The sequence below is a fragment of the Cavia porcellus genome, unplaced genomic scaffold (assembly GCF_034190915.1).
Source record: "Cavia porcellus strain 051 isolate PalLab524CR breed Dunkin Hartley unplaced genomic scaffold, mCavPor4.1 scaffold_21, whole genome shotgun sequence".
Lineage (NCBI taxonomy): Eukaryota > Metazoa > Chordata > Mammalia > Rodentia > Caviidae > Cavia > Cavia porcellus.
In genome coordinates, this window is record NW_026947504.1 from 52,117,525 (window position 1) to 52,142,760 (window position 25,236).

General features: G+C 33.7%; 1 pseudogene; it reads right to left on the reverse strand.

Annotated features, from left to right (window-relative positions):
* Positions 1-6,807: 6,807 nt before the first annotated feature.
* LOC100727809 (testis-specific gene 10 protein-like) overlaps positions 6,808-25,236 on the reverse strand; it is a 108,840-nt pseudogene continuing 90,411 nt past the window's right edge.

Sequence of the window (25,236 nt, forward strand, 5' to 3'; positions counted from 1 at the left end):
CTTGCTTTCCTACAGGACAGCTTCAGAGAAAATTAGAGTATTGCCGTGTGCTGGTCTCTCTATAAGTTCTTGCAGCAAGGATCAGAAAGAAGTTATAAGGGTGGAAGGTACTGAATTTGAAGACTTCAGTAAAACATTCTAAAATTGTGACATTTTCAGGAAACAAAATCAGAACAAAGGATAGTCTCTAATTTAAAAGACAGGTAGACAATTAAGCATTTAATCCTTAGACAAAAGTAAACTACAAACTTTCAAGTTGTAAACACAAGGAGAATTCCTAAACTGCTATGCTTAGGAATTTTTTTTTCTTAGCTAATTGGTGAGTAAGCCTCCTCCCACAGAATAAGCCCCTACTACTAAACACAGAATAACCAAAGGTAATTACGAACAAATCCTTTAAAGTATTTTACTTGGACTTACCTGAAAACATTGCTTATAAAATAACTTCTGTTTTTGTCTATCTGTTAGCATATTGAACTGTACTCTCCTTAGAACAAATACTTATACAAATATTAGTTCCTAAAGTGATGGAGTCTTTATATTGTGGCAATATAAAAATAAAAACATTTCTTCAATTATTTTTCTTTAAATCCCTTTGGCTTCCTTCTCCTCACTCTCCTCTCATTCTTGCTCCCATTGCCATTTGAAAAAGTTCTTCAACCAAAAAACTCAAAATGGAGTTTTTGCAACTGAGAAGACAAGGAAAAGTTGAGAGAGGAAAAAAAATTGTGATGTGTTACGTACATGCACAAATTGCCTAAGATATATATGAGCATTATGTTTTTCAATCATTACTAATAAAAGGCAAATAGAAAAATATTAGACCCACTTAAATTCTTTTTTGCATTTTTATTGTATAGAGTGGTAAATGTATTTGGAAAATATGAATTGTCTATGTTAACATCATATAGAAAAAATTTCACAGCTAAAGTTCCTATTTCATTTAAAAGAAAAACATATGTTTGAGGGAAAGAAAACAACCAATATGGTTGATCAAACAGAATTAGAAATATGACTAAGGTTTTTTTAATAGAAATGCAAGTTCTGGATTCAAACAGCCTAGGGTCTACTTGCAATTCTACTGCAAAACAGTTCTGTACCCTTTGAGCAGCTACATAAACTCTGTGCCTCATTTTTCTAATGTCTAAAATGAAAGTAATATATTATATATAAACATTCTTATAGGGATTAGTCTAACAATTAGATGTGTTAACACTTATCATAGCAATACCAAAACTTAGAATCTATGATCAACCAGTTATCTATGTCAACAAAATTTAAAAATTATATTTTATAACATTTTGTTTAATTCAATGGCTGGTATCACCACCACATTTTGGAAAACATAAGAAACAATGTCTGAGTATCATTAAGATGTGTCCCCAAAATTCAAATTTATTATGATTTATTATTTACAGAGAAAATCTAACAATAAAATAACATATTTTAGAAATTTTAAAGCACAAATAAGTTATATGATTCATCAACAATACACATATAAAGGTCTCTCATATTCATTGTATATTTTCTGATAGACAATTTTTAAAAGGCTATTTTCCCAGAAAGATGCTTTAAAAATATATTGAACATATTTCTGTATGCATGGATATATAAATAAAATATGTTCAGAGTCTGTTTGGATAGTTGTAAGCTAAAAAATTGCCCATGAGACTCTAGAGTAAATATTTTTATGGCAAAGGTATAAAAACTCTAGCATAATTATAGCATCCAGAGAAATACTGGCTTCATGGAGTTACTAAACATTATCTCTGGAAAGGCTTTCGCCAACTGGAAAAATTAGAGCTATGCTAAAAAGTACATAGTTCCAGAAAAACATAATGCTAATTTTTTTCAATGCAAACTAAAAGGACTTCTTAAACTAGGAACAAAGGGCAACATATTTCCAAGCATAAAAAAAAAAAAACCCTACAAATTACATTGAAGTGCTTTGCAATTCAAATACAAAAGCCAGTATTCACATGATAAAAGAACTCATCATCTCTGAAATCTTTATTGGATGTTATGATACCATCGAAAAAATCGCATACCATCTATTAAGACTTTTCATAAAATATCTGGATTTGTCCCTAACTCAATATGTTCATTAAATGGTCCAAATAGTAAAGATGTGTTCTGTGAGCACATCTTGAGTATTTCCATAATTCAGTTCTTACCACATGGAATCATAGCGAAAGAGAAATGTTGACTGTTCAATGGGTGATTTTCTGAACTTCCTTTCTTAAAGAAAGATTTCCTTCTAAGCATACTTTGGCAAAATGTGTAGTCTGAGTTTGGTTAAGAATAGGATATTCAGGAGTCAGAAATTTATTTAGCTACTAATATAATAGGATTTATTTTCTCTTAACATAATCTCTGCTACATATACATGAATTTATACTGACTGTTGTTTAGTGGAGAAACAGACATGCACAATAATCACTAAGGTGATGGTGGCCACAATCTACTAATCAAAGTCTTTTTAATCAGACACACACGTGCTTGAGTTTTTGTAGATCTCATTTTCTGTCAAGAGTCTTCATCTATGGTATATGAAGAGATGCCTTAATAAAAAATTATTGTTTTCCACTTGTAATTATTTTTACTGATGGATTATGAAAGCCACAGAGTTAGACACACGATGGCAAACAGATGTTCAGTTTCCTTGGCCCATGACCTTGGCTATATTTGCTTAACTACCTTTTATTTGGCTTCTATCAGTCAATGTGGGGCCCCTGTGTTTCTCTGATTTGAGAAAGTGTCTGTTATGTACTGTCTTGTCTGAACTTGGAAAGAACAGAGTTAGGATAAGATCCTCAATTCTTCACCCGGATTTCTGTCATCTGTCCCTTAACTCCTACTCAATTTCCTGTTTAGGGAAAGAGTCACCTACTAAGTCAGAGAGAGAGAAAATTCTCAAAAATAAATATCTATTTTGCAAAAGTACATGAGAAAGATTACCTAAAAATTTCACTGATCAACCAATAAAAATTCTAACTAAAAGAAAACAGTTTGAGCCGGGCATGGCGGCTCATGCCTGTAATCCCAGCAATCAGGGGGCTGAGGCAGGAGGTTCCTTGCAAGTTCAAGACCAGCCCAGGCTACAAAGTGAGCTCAAGTCCAGTCAGAACTGCATAGAGAGACCCTGTCTTGAAAAGACAAAAAAATAAAGACAGTTTGACAAAACAAGCTAAAATGAAATCTTTTGAAAGGGAACTTCAAGAATAGTCAGGTAGTGTTCATACAGGGAATTATAATTTTTTCCAATATCACCATAGAGGGAAAGTATAACAAAATTCATTATGTGAAAATTTGATAAACCACACATGTAAATTGAGAATCCAAGTCACTGCAGTATCTATTCACAAGATCTCAAATTTTCATTAAAAAGGTAGAATTAAACACATCATCACTCAACTGATAGTTTTTTGTACCAGACATCCTGCCCAGCAGGTGATGTCAAATTGTTTATTCTTTCTGACATAGAAACATCATTTAGCATTGCTTTGGACTTAAGTACAATTGTTTGACACTTAACTTCTTGTCAGTTACAGTTAAAAAATAACTTTAGTTAATTGGAAACCACGCAAAGAAAACAATTATAAAACAGCATTACCAAAGAAAATTTTCTTAAAGTTTTTCTAGTCAATAAATTATAATTGTTGATATTAGAAATAAGAACCTTCAAGTATTTCATCTCAAAAAAATTTAAATGTAAAAATACTGGCATCATAAACAGATATAGTTATGTGCTATCATAACAAAAATCTAGCAAAAATTTGAATTTAATTAAAATTATGAGTGAAATATCAGAATACATAAAGTAAGTCAGTCAATAAGACAATCAGATATTTATAAATATTTGGGATATAGAGTTATTTACAAAGTTTTATTTGTCATTTTTCAGAACTAATATGAATAGGGAATGAAGCATGAAGTGATTTAATGCTTACAAAGGAAGCAATTTTAGCAGTATAAATATCTGCTTGAAACAGTGATTTTTAAATAAACCAGGGAATTTCATCATGTATAATGGTATGAAATTGATCTATTTTGGCCACTTGCTTTTCAACATAATCTTTACAATAACATTCTTTAGTTGCAAATGTAATATAGCAATTTTATTTGACTTCGTAAAATATAGTCAGATGCAAGAATGTAAGTGGGCTGACACAAACACAGACATCTAACAATATACTTATTATAATTATCTTACCTGTAAATAATTACTCTATAAACCTCAGTGTCCATGTCACAATATTTCACAAATAAAATTCTATTTTTTAATTTTAAAGAGAGTAAAATCGAATGAAATAAAACAGAATAGAATCAACCAAAACAAAACAGTGAACATGGTACTTTAAAACAAACAAACATGACTTTAAAACAAAATACAAGGAAGTCAACAATGGCTACCACATTGTCTCTTGTTATCTTCAAAAGAACTACTCATACCATCAGGCGTAATAAAATCAAACAAAATAGTACAGAATAAAACCAATAAAAACAAAACAATGAAAGCAGCACAAGACTTCAAAACAAGATAATAGTAAAAAGAACTGTGGCTACCCTAATGCCTCTTGTTATCTTCAAAGTAGTTGTCTATATCATCAGATATGATACATCAAACAAAAAATGTGGAATAAAATCAGTCAAAACAAAACAGTGAAAGCAATACAGAGTTTCAACACATGATGATAGAAAATCAATAATGGCTATTGTAATATATTTTGTTATCTTTGAAGTATCTGTCCATGCTATCAAATATAATAAAATTAAATAAACCAAAACAGAATAAAACCAAACTAGACAGAACAATGAAAGCAATGTGGATTCAAATCACAACAATAGATTAACAATGGCCACTGACTTCCCTTTTTAGACACTTCCTCCCTTTCACTTTCACAGTATGCACCATGCATTTTGGGTCCCACTAACTTCTTTAGTTTTCTGTACAAGAGAGACAATACGATATCCATTCATGTGTCTCTGAACCATTTCACCCATGAGCATGATCTCAAGTTATCTTAATCTACCTACAAGAGCCTCGAGGTCATCTTTCTTTATAGCTGAGTAATTTTCCTTTTATAAAAGTGCCATGTCTTTCTTACCCTGTCTGCAGCTGATGAGCAAGCTACCCTGTGAGGCAGCTTCCTTCTCTTTGCCTGTCACATAAAGCATTGTTCTCTCTCCTTTCACTTTCAGTATCTAAACTCCTTTTTCAGGTTGAATGTGTTTCTTATATAAAGCATATGGATGGATCCTGTCTCCTTATCCATTCTGCCTGCATTTCTTTTCATTGGTGAATTGAGGCCATCTGTATTAGTGTTTATGGCCAACATGCTCTGCTTTGCCTGTTTTATGCTATTTGCCTGCCGTGGGTTGCTCACTTTTCTCTCAATTCCATTGTTTGCCTCACTCAGTGATCCCCCTCTGCCAGTGTTCCTAGAACAATAGTCTTTAAAAAAAAAAAAAAAACTCTCTCTCTCTTTCTCTCTCTCTCTCTCTCTCTCTCTCTCTCTCTCTCTCTCTCTTGAACATTCTTCAGTATTCTCTGTAGGGTTGGTTTGATGGTCATAAATTCCTTCTGTTGTTCATTGTCCTAGATTGATCTTGTTTCTCAATCAATTTTGAAAGATAGTTTTGTAGGGTACATCAATCTGGGTTGGAAGTTGTTTTCTTTCAGGACTTGAAATACTTTACTCCAAGATCTTCTTGATTTGATTGTTTGTGCTCAGAAGTCTGTCATGATTCTGATGGGTTTTCCTTTATAGGTGATCTGTTTCTTTTCTCTGACAGCTTTTAATAATCTGTTGTTGTGTTGACTTTCTGGGATCTTCATTATTATATGTCTAGGTATAGATTTATTTTGATTATGATGAAATGGAGTCCTACATGCCTCACTTAGCTAAATGTCCTTTCCTTTTTCCATGCTTGGGAAGTTTTCTGATACTATTTCTGTCAATAGAATTTTAATGTCTTTTGTGTTGACCTCTGCTTTTTCACTCATACAAATTATTCTTAAATTACAATTCTTTGTGTTGCCTTGCAGCAATTCAATTGGTAATTCATAGTTTCCCCCCCCATGATATTTTAATGTTTCCAAGAAAACTTATTTAAAATACAGTTTTTAATAATCTTATTATTGACATATTTTCACCTACCCTTCTGAAGGCAATAGGACTAGACACAGTTGTAGAAAATGCACATTAGTCATTGAGTAATACAATAGTATGGATTTAAAGTCCTGATGCACACCTAGTTTCTGCTGCTTTGAAATCAAATTATGGCATGGAATTTATGTCAGGTTGTTTCAAAAAGAAACTTTGGGTCTTAGGCCATTACTAATAAAATGTGCTGTTTTGGCACAACTTCTCCACCCATAATACCATAAAACAAAAGGAAAAAAAAAATTAACTAACCAATTATTTGAGATACCAAGGAAGAAAAGGAAATCAGTTTTGTAAAAGCACTTTTCATTTTTTTTTAAGCTTCTTTATTTACTCCAGATAGTTAAGAAAACAGTGTCCAATAAAGTAAGCAGAGTTTGCACTCACTATTACTGTATGGATAGAGGGAGCCATATACATTTCTGTTTCTATGCATCACCTCTGATCGCTGTGATATGGCACACAAGAACAGAGACTCAGAGGCAGAGTGTTAATAAATACATCTAACATCATCAAGCATTCAAAAGATAAATGCAATCAGATAGCAAAAAAAAAAAAAAAAATCCATGCCAAGGATGGAAAGAATCTTTTAGCATGTCAGAAATCTCTATAGCCTCTAATAGCAAAGATTCTCCTTGATCTAGGTCTTAGTCAGTATATCATGAGCACATTCTGGTGAATGACATTTTGTATTTGGCTTCATTGAACTCAAATCATAAGCATTGCTTGAAAAATTCTGGTGATGAAGTTCTTGGACAGCCCTCTCCCTTTCAAAATGTTCTGTCACTAGTTGTCACTTAGTAATGTCTAAATCAGCTCTATCTGTGTTACAACATTCTTGAACTGGGCCATGTCTCTAACCTGGGTGGCAATTTTATTTTTGGCCAAGCAAAGGTTCTCTTTAAGAAGCTGAATTTCAGATTTTTTTTTTTTTTTGAAGTGCTTTCTGAGACTTATGTGTTGTCTTGATTGGCCACCATCAAAGCTTCTAGATTCTACATAGGGATTTTTTCTCTTGTCATCTGATTCTTGAAGAGTTCCATTTCAGAACGAGCAGAATCTAACTCATTCTTCATCGTTTCTATTTCTTGATCCTTACTAACCAGCTGTCAATTAAGTAGATCTTTGAGTCAAGTTTAATACAGAGCTCTGATGTGGAAGACAAATCTGCAAAGGCAAACACTTTTTCAAACTGATTCTTCTGTAGTTCCTCTTCCACCTTTACAAGAGATTCGTGTGAAGTTGAAATCTGGGAGTTGTAAGACCTTTCTGCATATAAGTGTTGCCGAACCTCTCTGTTGAGGGCATCTAGTTTTTCTTTCAATCCACTACCCTCTGCTTCAGCAGTGATAGTTCCAATTTCAAGATATTGTTACCTGCCTCCAACTGGTGGCCTTATTTCCCCAGTTTTCAGCATCTTCATTGGCTTTTCAGGATTGATTTATTATTTACCAGTTGTTGGATTCTTCAGACTTTAATATGTTCTTCAGCTTGTTAATTTCTTATTTGAGCTTTCTGTTTTATGTCATTTAAGCTCATCACATGTGTGGTTCAGTTTTTTGGGTAAAGTCTGATTTCTTATCTGGCTTTGCCAAACTGTTTGCAGAGATTGTTATTGTCATGCACAAAAGATATCCCTTTCCTTAGCAATTTGAGCCAGCTTATCATTGGTTTCATCTAGTCATTGGTGCACTCTAGAAGGTTTCAGTAGACTGTCTCGACACCTGTTCCATCTCAGCAATGATATTCTTCATGCCCCAAATGGTCTTTTTCAATTTTTTCATCTAAGCACATAATTTTCTCTTGAATAAGCTGAAGCACATATTTTTTTTTTCTTAGCAAGCTGTTGCTGAGTATCAGAAAGACCTTTTTCTGTGTTTTCATATAAAAGTCAATGAAGAAATGCCAAGGTCCTGATGGATTCACTGCTGAATTCTCAAAGAATTATTCTCTGCTTTTTGTCTGCCACATTCACTCTCCGTATCCATTGCCTTTCTTGCTAGTGATTTCATTTCTTTTTCCACAGTGGTTATGGTTTCCTTCATCAAACTCATATTTGACATTTGCTCCAACGATCATCAAGATTATGAACTGTACACTCCAGCTCTTCTGTCTTTTGATCCAAGTAGGCTTTCTCATTAAATTTTGTCTCTTGAGAAATTTTTAGCCCCTCTGTCACACTGTCCCAATTTGTGGTCATTCTTCGAAAAAAATCAGTGAAGACTGCTTCTCTCTCAGTCTCCACCTGCCAGAGAATAGCATGTGCTGTTGTTGATTTGGGAGACTTATAGGTTTTCATCATTTCTCTTCAAAGTCAGGCAATTTCTTTCTGTGCCTGTTCATAACGAAGGAAGGTCTTGTGTTTCTCAGATGTAAGAACCTTGACATTACCTTAAATTTCTGCCAAATGTTGCTCATATTTTGGTAACATACATTTAACTTATTCACAATCTCATGTTATTGACTCCAAAAGCTCTATATCACAGTTGGCACCCTGGGAAGATGGAGATGGGCATCTCTGGGTTTTTAGATCTGTTTCTGAGATTTTTTTCTCAAATGCTAAATTTTGCTTTTGTAGTAATCTGTCTGCTTCTGTAGTAATCTGATTTCTGCTTTGATGAAGAAATCAAGTCTAGAAGGGGATTTATTTTGTGCTTTTTCAGTCTCTAGAATTACAGACTTAAGCCTTTTTTATAATATCTTCCAATTCTGTTATAGTATTTTGTTAGTTGCTTCTTTGAGTCTTTGTTGGCAGTATACACCACAAATTTTTTTTTCTTCTAGTTGTTTTGGTAGTTGGGCAATTTTAATCAGTTCCTTACAAAGATGCTCATTGTGGCTAGTTAAGTCATCTATTTGACTGCTTACCACCTCTTTACTATTCAAAGTTTCATAACGCATTCTTCCAAGCCATGATTTGTCTGTTAGAGATCTTCAATCTGTAATTTCAATGTAGAGATGAATTTATCTTGGTTTTTCACTTTTTGTTCTAGCTGGAGAGTATTTTGGTGTTTTTCAGTTTCGGAAACTGGAATCTCTAGACCAGAACGATGTTCTGGTCACCTGAATCTTCAGGGGCCTCCTCCTGCTTTTGGGCCCACCATCTTCCCAGTGCTCATCCCTGGCACTGCTGGGTACAGGCCACAGCAGTCCATTCATTGTCCTTCTAGGTCTCCGTTTTCTGCCCCTTGCCCCTCCCCAGTCACCCACTCCCAAATCTGCCAGGCCAAACCCCTGTGGATATAAAGCACGGCAAGTCCCTGTAGGAGGGAGGCAGGGGTGGTTGGTACCAACCTGCAGGCCATCAGGCTCCTCTGGTTTTTGTTTTGTTTTTTTTCAATACCGAGGATCCAACTCAGGACTGTGTGCTTGGCAAGGCAGGCGCTTATGCTGCTGAGCTAAATCCCCAGCCCTCTCCTCTGTTATTTTTTAAGGCATCTTTTCTTTCTTGATCACAAGCTGCAAACCTGTCTTCAAGGTGTGAAAGTCTATCTTCAGTTTCTTTCAAGGTGTTCTGCCAGCTTTCAATGGAATTTTTCATTTCCTGGATATCTCTTTGAATCTGTTTCATGTATTTTAAATTTTTTGTTCATTGTTCATTCAAAGTTGCCCTATTTTTCTATGCTCCTTTATTCTTCCATCTATGTCTTCTTTAGATATACCTACCAGTTCTTTTATTGTTTTTCATTTGTTCTTTTACCTGAGATAGTATTTCTGTTCTAATTTTTTAATAAAACCTCATGAAGTTGTTTCTTTACTTCAGTCGCCATCACTTCAAAAATTTCAGGTGTGCATCTCCCAATCTCTTCTGTGTTTACCTCTCCTGGGCTAGCTTTGCTTTGGTTGGAGGTCAGAGTCTGACTTTTGCTTCTTAGTCTTGACATATTCTTGGGTTCTTTGGGAGAAGAGGGTAGTGGAATCCCAGGCACTTCCTGCATTGGCTCTAATTTCTCTGGAGTGAGACTCTGCTTCTTCTAGCCAGTGCTGGCTATGGGTATGTGATGGTGGCCACTGGGTGTGCTGGTGCAGGGTTGCCTGCTGCTCTTCCCAGCCTATGTTGGTTCACGTTTGGCTGGTGGAGTGCACGCATGGGTGGGGCCAGCCACTGCCTCCAGACTGAGCCGATTATCTGTATGGAGCCCCCACCAAGGCCATTGAAGAACACTTGTGGGTAGGGCCAGCCACTGCCTTCAGGCTGAGCTGGCTACCAGCAGTGAACCTTGGTGATGGCTGCTGGAATGCGTGTGGGATGGGGCTCAGTCCCAGCAGTTTCCCTTGGTCTGCTCCCAACTAGGAGCTGTTGGACGGAGTGGACCAACGTTCTAGTTCCAGGCTTACTCAGCCCAACTCCAAAATGGATACTTGTCAATTGTTCTCTCCCAGGGGAGGACTGTGTGCTCTGCACTCATTGCCAAGCAGTGCATTTCTCTGTATCTACTGGTCCCCTCTACTATTGCTTCTCTTTGCAGAAGCTTCTGGGTCACCAGCCACCACTATCACCACGACCTAAGTTCCAACAGCTCCTCTCTCACAGAGGGTCTGGCTCTGGGCAAAAGCTCTACCAGCTACTGCCTCCTTCTTCGTTTAAATTTTTCTTGTTTACGCTCTGTGGGCTTCAATTCTCACTTTAGATTCATCTTGGTCCAGACAACCCACTTCTTTCCTTCTTGTCTTCCCAATAATGCTATATTCCAGCATCTGGACTATTTCTCTCAGAGACGCTGTTTACTCTGCTGCCTATTATTCTGTCATCTTCCAAAAAGGCACAAATAAAATTCTAAATAAAAAGAACTAAGATATTGTTGTCACTAGGTATAGTTGATTCTATTAATGTGATTTTAAAAATGAGAATTGAAATAACTATTTTTATTTCTTATTCAAAATAAAATAAATTATTTCCAAATTCTTTGCCACAATTATTTATCCATAAAGGTCTCTAATTAAAATGTAACTTATGATGATGCCTACCACGCCAATGTAATTCATGCTCATCTCCATGATTTTCATTGATTTAACTTTACAACAATACTCACAAATTAGAACCATTTGGCATAAAGTAAGCAATCTTGATTGAATTTATTAATGGTCTTTTTGGTGCTACATTAGGACTACAAGGAATTTTGGAATTTTAAGAAATGAATATCTAAATGTAGGAGGCCAAGCACTATCACTAAGAAAACCACATGATAGTTCCTACATTTGTACACTAAGAGCATATGTATTTAGATCTTAACAAAGCAAGCACTTTTGATAGAAATGTTTATGACATAATTATACCACATTAATATATTCAAAATATACCTTTAGTAAAACAACATTTAATGAAATACATATTTTATAAGAAAAATATATAATTGGCTAAAATTTCATAAAGTATTTATTGTTATTAAGCAGTAAAAAGATATTCTTATATTAACCAATGTGGAAGTTGCTAGATTGAGAGGATGAGATATGAACCTGTCATATGTGTGTAATGTGGGCAGCAGACTATTGAATCATTTCTCCAGCCTCCTTGAGGTAGAAATTTTGGAAAAAAGATACTGCTTACTATAGCAGAAAGATAGAGTTTGGATTCTATTTCTATCATTTATTATTTCATAATACTTTATTATTGGTAAAAAATCAAAGACAAGGAAATAAATATTTCACATTTTTCATAAAAAATTACTATCCAGTATTCCATCATTATAACAAAATACTTTAGGAACTATATGATGATGAGAAAAGATTAATGTTGGCTTACAAATTTGTGGGTTTCACTCTATGATTAATTGGTCAAGTTTACCTGGGTCTATGGAAAGTCAGCACATCATGATGACAGTGTGTGATAGAGCAAAATGCCTTTCATCATGCTCCAGAAAGAGAAGAGAAATGATAAAGACCAGGCTCCCAAGATCTCCTTTGAGGACACAACCCAGTAGCACTATTCTCGGGATTAAGTCTTTAACATTGGGCTTTGATGAACATTCAAAGTCCAAACTATAGTATTATGCTCCAGTATGCAATAAGACCACATTCATTCCTCCATTCACAATGTTTGTAGTCCATGTTCAAGAGTTCTTAACTATTCTGACATTGTACAAAAAGTCCAAGTCTTTTCTCCTCTGAGACACTTCACTTGTGAATGTCCAGCATTTTTTCCCAGCAATGAGAAAATGGCTAAGACAGATTTTAGTACCAGCTAGTTAGGTTATATCATGACGCTCCCTGATCATGCAGCTTAGAAGCCTTTGGACCTGGTTTGCAGGAAGCATTTGGAAAGGTTTGGCAATGTCAGCTACAGAAGCAGCTGTGCAAGATGAGGAATTAGGTTTAATAAGACATTCTGGTAAGGTTTCAGAACAGAATAACAACAGATAAACAACTGGTTAAGGCCAGGATCAGGACATTTCAGACCATACTGGCAATGGGAACACATGCCATGTGTGTTATTCTCTGGCCAGAAATTTATCTGCATTTTCCTCATCCTTGGAGACTTTGAAGGAGATTGAGATTAAGGGCACTGAACTAATTAATCTTAGGGAAGAACTTTCAAGGCAATCTAATGTTAAGGCAGTGTGTGTCTACTGTTGGGGACTTGTATCCAGCTCTACCTTGAGAATAAAAAACAGACCATGAGAATGATTTTAAAAGTTTTGAATTTGGCCAGAGAGAAAGCTCCATTAAAGTTGCAGCCTCAAAAAATGAAGTAAAGGAAAAGTTGTTTGCTGAAAATTCAGCATTAAAAAGCAAACAATTTGATGTGCTGAGAGAGGACAGCGTGTGCGGCTGTGAGTGTGAGGGCAGCGGAGACCCCGGGATGCTGGCTAAGGCAGGAAAATGGAACAGCTGTGCAAAGCCACCGTAGTAAGTAAAGCCAACCCAAGAAAGAAACCATGGGAGCTAGAAGGACAGATGTTACCACAGGAAGAATCCAAGTCCTTTGGATTCACATGTGTCCACAGATTGCCTCACATGACTGCCATGAAATTAAGAGACCTCAGGTTTGCCCTGCTGTATTTTAGTTTTGAGATGGTCCTATTTTTCTAGCCTCAGGCTCCTCAGTGCTGGGATGGCAGATGTGTGTCACCATTCCTGGTTGGTCCTATTCCTTTCTAACCCCCTATTTCTCCCTTTTTGCATGAGGATATTTACCTTTGCATATTGGAATTGTCTAAAATTCTTTGCATTTTTAAAGATGATTACAACTAAATTTGCCTTAATATACAGAGAAGAAATTGGAACGTGGCTCTTTCAGCATTACTGAAATGCTTAGGATTTGACAACTCTTAGACTAAATGCATTTTACCAAACGGAATGCACGCGAGTCTTTTGGCAGCTAGGGGCGGAAAGTTGTGGTTTATTTTTAGATATGCTTCCAAAGAATGGAAGGGCATGCTGCTTCCCACAGCAACATCATGAACAAGCCTTCTCTGTGATCCACTTCACCCATGTCATTCTGGTTTGGAATCAGTCATAATTTGTACAATCTGTGATCTAAAATTAACCTCTCATTTTTAATGCCTGGGTTCCAGGTATTTTGTCTCAACAATGACTTAGACACAGGGAAAATGACTTGGCATCTTTTTATCATTACTAACAACTACATCCTCCTGTGTTGTACCATTATACATGCTACTTTTTTGGTGAAACTGAAAAAGTGCCTGACGTTTCTGTTGTTTGCTATCATTATAATGAAATGCCAGAAATAATCAATTTATTAAAAAATTGATTTTGGCTCAGTTTTGGAGGTTCCAGTTTCTCTTCGGATGGCTCCACAGCTTTGACACTGTTACAAAGTTGCTCACAACAGCCAATACGTAGTAGAGCAAAACCCCTCATAAAACTAGGAAATAGAGAAGAGGAATGGACTGGGGTCCTAGGATGTCCTTCAAATGCAGGCTTCCAGTGATCTAAGACCCAAAACCGCATCTCTCAAAGGCTCTACAGCCCCCCAGACAGCACCAGCCCTGGGGTCGAAGCCTCTAAACTACAGCCCTTTGGAAGACATTCAATATCCAAATTGTAGCGGGAATGAAATCAGAAATCAGAAATAAGGATTCCATTTCTATTTATGAATGGACCAACAATCAAATAGGACTAAACATAAAAAAGAAGTTGATAATTTTATCTCTACAATTATACCTGCAAACTAAATTGATTGAGCATTAATGTAATTATAACTGTAAATACTGATAATAAATTCTTTAAAAATTCATGAAAAGTATAATTTGAATCTTAACCTGACTTATGGTGCAATTTGCTAATCAAAATTGGAAAAAAATCTTGCTGGACAATTATAATATACATGTAGGAATCAGGAATATATGCATAACATAAAACCTTAACAAAGACAAATTTTATTGAGGTTTAAAAAATACTCACATCATGAACAAATTTTCTTAAATCTCTAACTTTTGTGATGAAACTCTACAATTTTCAGTTTTGCTTGAATTTTATTACTCCTAGGAAATGTTTGTGTCTGGGAGACAATGAGAAAAACAAATTTTGAAAAAGTTGTGCAGTTTTTGGTTTATTTATTAAATTTAACTTGGTCCCGAAACACTACAATTTCTTGATTTTCATTGAATAGGTAAAATTACTTCCTTTTTTTCCCCTGGGTGAATTCAGGTCCTTTTAATTTCAAGTTGCAAAATTTTGTTTACATTGAGTTAATCAAAAAAGACAGTTGAAGGATCATGCAGTTCAAACCAAAATTCAACCAAATGCCATTTGAGAATCTGTCAAGATCTTTTTTCTTTTTCAAAATGAATTGAAATACAAGAAAGGAAATAAATTGATTGAAACCAATCTCCTGCTAACTAATTAACAAATTTTATCTAGTCTCATATTTCAAAAATGTTAAAAGAAATTACTAAGTAATTAGTTTGGAACTTACAGCTATTTTCTTAACTCTTTATTAACACAAGCATGCAGTACATAATGTTTATATTCCTTGTGTGGAGTTGCTAAACTTAAACATCTTTTTTTGGCTAGATTGCCTAAACATTGTAATGAAATTATGAGAAAATTTATTTGATTTTCTTCAACATCAGATCTCAAAGCTCCTGTTAAAATCCTCATTAACACTTAACCTCAATCATCTGAATAGTTAGAGCAACTTTAATTGAGACAATAAGTCCAATTGTGTAAGTGCAATATATTTGTAAGTTATTTCATCATGAGAAATTTCTCTTTTTCTGTTTAAACATTTGACATGACATACATTCTCTTAACTTTTGTAATGTACAGTACAGTTTTACTAACTAAGGTAAATATATTATAGCAGGTTTCTATAAGCGAATTCTCCAATACACCTGAAATGTAAGTCCTGTTAAATTGTAAATTTTGAATTTCTCTTGCTGACTTTACAATAGCAGGGGACCCTCTGTTTTTAAGTATTTTACTTTGTCATACTTGCCATATAAATGGACTCAAAGAGAACTGTGTTCTGTGACTAGCTTATTTCACTTAGTGTGAAGTCTTCCTTCTTTCTTAGGCTGTTACATATGGGAAGATTTCCATACTTTAAAGACTGCACACTATTCCACTGTATGGATATACAAGATTTCTTTTTTCCATTTGTTTATCTTTTAATGGACATTTATGGTCTTTCTACTCTGTTGCTACTGAGAATAGTGTTAAAATAAATATGGGGCATGAAAAATACTGATTTATGATATACCTACTTTCATTTTTATTAGTTATTGTTTTCATTGAATCTCTTTTTTCCTTCCTTTAAATTAAATCTTGTGTGTTCTTAAATATAAAGTGAATTTTTATAAATAAACTATAGTTGAGTCTAGTGTTGGCATTTATTCAGATGTTGTGTGTCTTTTGAATGAGAAATTAATTCATCTAATATTGGTGAAATTTTAGTTTATATTCATATTCAGAATTTATAAAACAAAACAAATCAAAATCAATAGTATCTTTACATAAGTGCAGAAAAAGTCTATGTATATTTGACATTCCAAAATATTTAATATTTGAATTAAGTTGATATATTAAAATATCTAAAATGTTTGCTACTTCGATGTTATACTCAACGTTGCTCTGGATTTTTTGCCATTGTTTTTGGTTTTTTAAGACAAGGTCTTCCTATGTAGTCCAGACTGGCCCTGAACTCATTTTGTATCCCAGGCTGATTACAAACAGGAGCAATGTTCTTGGCTTAGCATCCAGAGTGCTTGGATTACAGCACCGTCACACCCAGCAACACCACACCCTGCTACACTGATCAACACACCTATGTTGATTAGTTGAGTAACTGATTTTAGCCTGATTGTTCTTTTAATTTTTCAAAGATAAAAATTATTTTATTGTAAACAAAAAGTTGTTCTATTAAAAAAAATCATTCTTATTGTACATTGAGTTAAGCATCTTTAAAGATATAATTTAGTTGTTGAGATTTACAATTAAGAATGATTTCCTTGGTGAGGAAAATATTTTAAACAAAATATTCATGTCCTTTACTTGCTATTATTATATTCACTTAGGGAGTTTACACACATATATATAACAAATTTCAAATTTTGTTCCCCACTTTCTTTCACTATCATTCATTTTGTATACATCAGATTTATTTACCTTGTAAGACTACAAAAGCTAATTATCATATGTAGTGATTAAAACCAGACTCATAGGGAAAAAAGCCATATAAATATGTAAGACAATTATACAAAGCCAATTTTTAGATACACTGTCCTCATTGGATTTGCAATATATTTTTTGCTGTTTTTTCACCTTTTACCTTTTTTTTCACATTTTATTCATATATTGAGTATTCCACATCAGAAAAAACATTTAATATTTAAAATTGTATTTCTGGATTTACTGTACTCAAGGCTATGGTCTCACATTCATTCATTTTCCTAAAAATGACTCAAGTTTATGCTTCTTTATGGCAGAGTAGTACTCCATTGTACATAAATATCATCTTTTCTTAAATCTATCTATCTGTTGATGGACATACAGGTTGTTTCCAATATTTAGCTATTATGAGCTGTGCTGCTTTAAACATGATTATTAATATATCACTGGGGTATGATGTCTTTAACTGTAATATGATTTTTAAAACTCTGTGGGAAGATACCTAATCAATGGATAGATGAATCAAATGAAATTTCTATTTTTAGTTATTTGGAATCTCTACATTGATTTACATGTGTTTTTATCAATTTGCATACCCACTAACAATGAATAAGTGTTCTTTTCTCCCCATATCCTTGCCGATCTTTGCCATTGTTCATTTCTTGATGGTAGCCATATTGTGCAGAGTGAGGTGCAATCTCAGTGGGGTTTTGATTTGCATTTCTTGAATGGCTAGCAATGTTGAATATTTTTTCATGCATTTATTGGCCTTTTGCTTCTCTCCATCTGAGAAGTGTATTCATTTCAGAACCCCATTTTTTTAGTTAGGTCATTATTTTAAATGGACAAATACTGCATCAATATTTAATGAAATCTGTTTAATTTGCTAAGAAAGCAAATTTTAGACTACATGCACTTTCAGAATTGTAAATAAAGGGGTCAGAATTATAATCTGAATGAAATACTAAATAAAATTGCCATTTAACACATTCACATAAGAATAGTGAGTCCATATACTTGTTCTGTACTGAAATATTTTTAAGGTTCTTTCTATTGATATTTATCGTAGAAAGCACATTGAGATGTAACATGAACTCAAGAAATTGCTGGAGAAGCTCATGCTGGAAAGATTGCTCCTTGGAACTGAAGACTACAAAATGTTCCTGCTTTCCCTCTGTCTATGACACCTCTCTGCTTGCTTTCATTTCTTCTTGTGCTTGCATCTGTCTTACAGAAAGATTTTCAGAAAATGTTTGGCAAATATGTCAGGCCTAAATCAGTGTATGATAAATATGGGGGAAGACTGATTTTCATTCCTAATTAATTTGAAGTATGGATGAAGGAAACACATTGTTCAATCCATGGACAAAGGTATCAGAGTGACATGGTTCTATGTTTGGCCCAATTTTAATCATGGCTCCAATGGGTGACCAGCACAGACATCATGAATTAAAACTGAACAAGATCACTTGAGAAAAAAATACTTTCAGAAAATGCATGTATGCTATAGACCAAGTAGCCAGTATCAATCTTTAGTAGTAGATCTATTTTTATCTCTTTCTGGTTGTTATGTATCTTGTTTTATTTTTTTATTTAATTTTAAAGAGGACAAACCTAAACATAATGAAACAGAACAAAGCAGATCAGAAGAAAACAATGTAAGTGACACAGATTTCAAAGCAAGACAACAAGAGATCTACAGTGGTTACCACAATGCCTCTTGTTTTCTTCTAAATAGTTGTCCATATCTTCACATACAATGATTTCATACAAAACAAAATACTATAACACTGATCAAAACAGAATAATGAAGGCATTACAGGCCTTCAAAGCCAGACAATAGGAAAATCAACAATGGCTGCCATAATGTCTTTTGTTCTCTTCAAAATAGCTGTCCATACCTTCATGTATGTTAAAATTAAACAATACAGAACAGACTAAAACCACTCTAAACAAAGAATAAAAGCATTACTGGATTTCACAACATGATGATATGGAATCGGCAATGGGTACCATAATGTCTCTTTTTCTTCAAAGTAGCTGTTCATTTCATCACACATAATATAATTGATAGTCATCAACTGTTTAGGAGAAGTTCTAGGCATGTATATGTGTCTTATTTTAATTTCATAAATTAGGAGAGTGAAACTATAAACTTTAATATGCATTATCTCTCCTAATATCTCCTACAGTAATTTTTCTCACACGTGCAAGATTTTCAGCTTAGGAGAGTCTTTGCCTCCTCTTAATAGGAATAAAATTGCTAGTATTGATAATGATGATAATGATAATCGTGAAGGTGATGATGATTTAGTAATCATGAAAATTGCAAATTTTCTCAGCTTTTGTCACAAGATCCTGGATATTGGTATGCCTTTATTTTTGAAAACTGCCTAAACTTCCTTATTTCAGGCTATAAGAGATGGCAGAAAATTCTATACCAGTTCAATTTAAAGGACACACTTCTTTCTCTGAAAGTTAAAATAATAAAAATGACCATAATTGACTTTAAAAAAAAAAAAAACATTCTTCAACTCACATTGTGATTGGTAGGGTTGATTATGATTTTTTTCTTTTACTGGAAAAATGATTGCTATTACAACTGTTATGAAAACCACACAGCATAAGCAAAAGATACAACAAATTAAATTCATTTAATTGTTAATGAAATTGAGCTATGTAGAGCTACGCTAAAACCAATATTCTAGGATCAGATTTGTATTAGACTTATATTCGTTCAAGTGTGGTCATCACACCTTTGGGTATATTTTTCAATTTCAATGAATAGAAAAATATTTACTCTAATTATATTTAAAACACCTAAATTTATATTAAGTATTGGATTAACCAAATTTTAGTGTATATCATTCACTATGGTTCCTTTGATAATGAACAAAGATAAGTAAGAATAGCATACTATATATTTAGGTGTATATAAATATATTTTATAAATTTAAATGTATTTAAATATTTTAATATATTTCCTGTAAGATGTTAAACTTTTTAACACTGAAAACATTAAAATACTTTTATATAATTTCTATATTTTCTTTCATATCTTTTTTGAATAAAACTCTTATCTTCTGAATTACAGATACCATGTTTTCCTAGTGCATATACTGTGCAAAAATAATTCAGGAATCCTAAACCCAAAATCATATTAAAGCAATTTTTGAATTTTATTTTAATTCCCTGGTTTAAAAGACATATTTGAATCATCATTATTAAATTAGCCAAATAATCAGAATTAAATTAACCAAATAGAATGTATAGACTTAATTGAAATCTGATATAAATAAATTTGTTTTAAAAAGGTAATCTCTGAAAAACATCAGGAAAGTTATGTGCTCAATATTGGATATTATTGAAGACTTATTGTTACCTTTATCAAATATAAAAATCACATTCCTGTCACATTTTAAAGAATTTTCTTTGGTACCAGCACTGTTACTTGGTCCACTTCTGTTACTTGGTCCTTAACCTCCACTGCCATTTCTGCAGTTTATACATCAGATGAATCAATTTCTCCATCTTCTCTTACTACATTAAATGTACGAAGTCACTTTCAATCTTTCTATGAAAAAAAAAAAGGTTTAAAAATCTGTAGAAAGGTCACAAAAAGAAGAAACAAAATTATACCTAATGCATGGAAAATTACATTATTTCCCAACTTGGATCGGTGAGCTAGCTAGTGGTGTTCAGGACTATATTGGAAAAATGTGTGCCCAGTTCATACATAGATCAGGCCATAAATCCCCCTAACATTAGAAAAAAGGATCAGGCCATAAATCCCCCTAACATTAGAAAAAAGGTGGGAGGATGCTTATTTTTGTTTTCTACATATTCTCTGTACACGTCATTTAGACATTATCTTTTGAATACCCTGCTCTGATTGAATTTTTTGTGTATTTCTGTAGTAGTGGAGGCTTAGTGAAATACACTGTAAATTCTGACATAAATCAGAGTGCTCTCTAGACAGTGATGTTTCTGAATGGGAAATTCAGCAGAACATTTCTCTCTTTCATCTCTCAGAGTAATAACTAGCAAAACGTTCTCCATGTGCAAGGGAAAGTCTTTCAGTGTCTTCTGCTCCATTAAAGGCCCTGTCTGCCAGGAACAACTCTGGACTCAGAAGCTGTCAAGGATAACTTTTTGGCTACACAGAACTGCAAGCCAGCTGGCCTCCGAAGCTTGTATTTCTGTGTGTATCATCACCCAAAGCACTTCCGAGTTGCCAATTGGTTCAGGCAGTGTAACACTATAAAGCAGCCCAGCTTGATCTTTGACAAATCTCTCTCATTAAAAACTCAGCCACATCTCTTGGCCAAATCATCTCATATTATTTCAAAAGATAAGCCTCATGTCAAAAGTAGAAAATTATTTCCTATAATTTAATAAGCACCATAAGATTTAAAACAAATATTAACATCAAAATATAGGAACTTAATTAACATAAAATATTCCTCATCATTGTTATCCTTCAATTTATTCGTTCTTTTCTCAAGTATAAGAAAATAAAGGCTGTAAATTTGAATGAACCAAAGCAAAACTGTTCAAGATAAAGGATTCAAGGAGTTAAGATAAAAGAGAGAAGGAAAAAGAGTCAGGCAGTTGAAAAATGTTTAAGAAGAAAAAAAAAACAGAAGAAAGACTGAGATGAATAACGATAAAGATGAGAGGAGGCGTCTTAGTTACTTTTTTCACTGCTGACACAAAATACAAAATGTACAAAATTAAAGGGAGAAAGGTTTATTTAGTTCTCAGGTTGTAGATGTTTCAGTTCATAGTTGAATCTAAGGCAGGTTGACACATGCAGAAGGGTAAGTGTTCATGGCAATGGAACACAGCAAAAACAACCAGAGAGAGCAAGACAAATCTCTTTCTGCCCCTTCTATTGTGTCCAGTGTTCCAGGGTTAGAGCACTGCCAGTGCAGTCATTGAGGTGATCCAGCAGTCACCCACCCTGAATTCCAGCATCTGTTACCCCATAATTGCACTACAAATCAATGACACACTGTAGATTTCAGTCACTTAAAAAAAAAAAAAAAAAAAAAAAAAAAAAAAAAAAAAACAACAACAACAAAAAACTATGAATGCCTGAGGCTTTAGGGGGACATCTAGGCACAAACCACAACACTAGGAAAGACGTTAAGAAGAAAGAATTGCGCGCAGATGATTGCAATCATAATGTGAAGATGCAAAGGATACTCTGCTTTTGGGCATATTCTTCTATCTTTACCTTTTCCATCTCTTCATGACCACGCTCAAGCATCCTTTCTGGCAACACCTTGAATGAATCATTTACTTGAGGGAAAAGGTATTTACACTGAACTTTTTTTTAATTGCTGTATAAAAATGTTGCTTCTTTTTTTTTTTTTTTTTTTTTTTTTTTTTTTTTATCGGTACGGGGATCGAACTCACGACTGCCTGTTTGCAAGGCAGGTGCAAAATGTTGCTTATTACCAAGTGTAATGGCACATAACAATAATACAAACACTCTGAGTAGCTGAAGAAGGAGAATAAGCAGCATGATCCTGACCTGTACAGTTTAGCAATTTAGGGAAACCGTGTTTCAGAAGGAAGGAAGGAAGGAAGGAAGGAAGGAAGGAAGGAAGGAAGGAAGGAAGGAAGGAAGAAAGAAAGAAAGAAAGAAAGATAGAAAGAAAGAAAGAAAGAAAGAAAGAAAGAAAGAAAGAAAGAAAGAGAGGAGAGGGGGAAGGTAACAGCTTAGAGCATTGGCTCTGGGCTCAGACCCCGGTATTGAAAGCAATTTTTTCAGCTTATTAAAATCTTTACTTACAATAAGACCAAGAATGTAACTTAATCATATGCTTTGTTTATCAGAAGTGTTGCCTGTTAGCTATCATTTAGCAGAGTTGCAACTTCCAAGGATATTTGTGTAGTACTCTAGCTTCATTTAAAAATGTGTTAGAGTAAGTTGATTTTCAGTTGTACATGAGAGAAGACACATTAATGTTACTCATTCATTTTCTCCAAAATAATTTCAGTCTTTCACTAACCCTATATAGTTACCGCTTTAAAAAATATTAACATGTATTATTTTCCTAAAGAATTGGCTTCATGAATCACTTTATTTTTAATTCTTAAAAAAGCAATGATTTTTATTGTATGAACTTTTAACCATTATCCAGAGACATCTTCTGCTCAATATGAATTTACCTCAGGAACATATATATTTATGTACATGGAATATGAAACATATGAAATATATATTCCACCATAAAATTATAATATATATGTATATACAGACATATTTTTTTAATCCAAATGACTACTAAGTAGTAATTTTTTCTCTTAAAATTCATACCTTTTCATTATAGTACTTGAGATTTGAGCCAGAGCAATCAGGCAAGAGAAAACTAAATGTGAAAAGTACAAGAAAACAAGAAATTAAACCATCCTTGTTTGCATATGGCACAATACATAGAAGATCCAAAAAAAGGTCACCAAAAGAGTCATAGACTAATAGAGAAATTCATCAAGGTAGCGAAACTCAAAATTGATACAGAAAATTCAATGGTGTTTCTGTACTCCAGCAATGAACCCACCAAGAAATAAATCAGGAAGACAATCTCATTCACATAACTTCAAAAGTAAATACCTAGGAATTAACCTAAGCAAGGGAATGACAGTCCTGTATAATGAAAATTTAATTACAGATCACGGTAATGAACACTAGAATACTGTTTTAAGAACAGAGCAATTGAAATGATCAACAAAATTGGAAAGATATTCATATTCCTGAATAAACAGAATCAATATTGTTGAATGGTCACATTACCAAAAGTAATATATAGATTTAATGTCATTCCAATCAAAATACCAATAACATTCTTCAAAGAACTAGAGAAAAACAATCCTGAAATGTGTACGAAACCAAAAGAGATTCAGAATATCCAAAACACATCTGGGCAACAAGAGCAAAGCAGGAGATTACATTACTAAGCTACTGTGATAGAAACAGCATAGTACCGGCAGAATAAACGTGTTGATCAAACAAACAGAATCAAGGATGAAAACAAAAACAAACACTTTAAGCCATCTGACAGTCAACAAAGATGCCAAAGACATACACTGGGGAAAAAAATAGTCTTTTAAAATAAAGGTGCCAGGAAGTGAATTTGGATCCATCTCCCCTTGTGCTAAAACAAATTCAAAATCTATCAAAGACTTTGACACAAATACAAAAACACTGAGTATGCCAGAAGAGAGAAATGGAGAAAGTTGGTAAATTGCTTAAAGATATAAGCAAAAGCTTTTTCCATTGACCTTAGTTTATTAAGTAATAACAGCAACAAATACCAGATGGAACTACATCAAGTTAAAATATACCCCTTAGGTAGATAACGCATATCTAGGATACAGAGAACTCAGTAGATCAAGCTCCCCCAAAATAAAAGACCCAGTCAAAAGTATTTGAAATGAATAAACACATCTCAAAAGAAGTACAAATAGCCAATATGGACATGAAAAAGTGGCATTTTGAGACATTAAATAATATATATCAAAACAGCACTGACATTCCACACTACTCCAGAAAGAATAATTTTATCATCAAGAACTTAAAAGACAAAATTCAGATGTGGGGAAAAAAAGTCATTTATACTGTTGAGAATGTAAACTTCTGCAACCACTGTGGATTTCAGTAAATACACTCCTCGGATAACTAAAAGTAGAGATTTCATTTGATCTAGCAATATCATTTAGGAGTATCTTCCCCAAAGAGTTAAAGAATTCACATTGCAATCATACATGCATACCCATATATATACTAGCATAGTCATAATTTTTAACTCTTTAAAGCAGCTTATACGCCCATATGTGTGATATATGTTATATGTAACATATGATGGAGTACTATTCAGCCATAAAGAAAGATATATTTGAGTTATCTTAGGAAAATGGATTCATCTTGAGATCATAACACTAAGTTAAATAAATGAGATACAGAAAATTAGATATTGCATGGTTTCTTTCATATAAGAAACCCAAGGTTTAAGTAATTTGAGGAGCAAAATAAAAGACAGTTAACAGGAAACAAGCAAACAGACTTTTTGGAGATAGGAAGAGAGCCTGAAGATGGGAGGAGATGATGGGTATGGAGGAAATAAAAAGGATCAAGATGCAATATGTGTGTATAATAGCAATATCTGCCATGATAAATTTATTTTTATCACAAAAAGCATAAATAAAAATTATAAAATTGAATTTCCATAGTGAATAGAAATCTTCACTATGTTGTACAAAGTGCAATGAAGTTTTTAGCATAAATAAATATAGTTCTAAACATTTAAACTATACTGTTAATAACATACTACTTCTCAGGGTAAACAAACCTTCTTTAATTTAAAATATTTGCAAATTAAAGAAAATCTTAACCAAGTATAGTTTGTCTTAGGCTATAAATCTTTGAGAAACAGTATGTTGTGCACTGTAGCCCAAATTTATGTGAGGTTCATATTATTTTCTTGAGAGA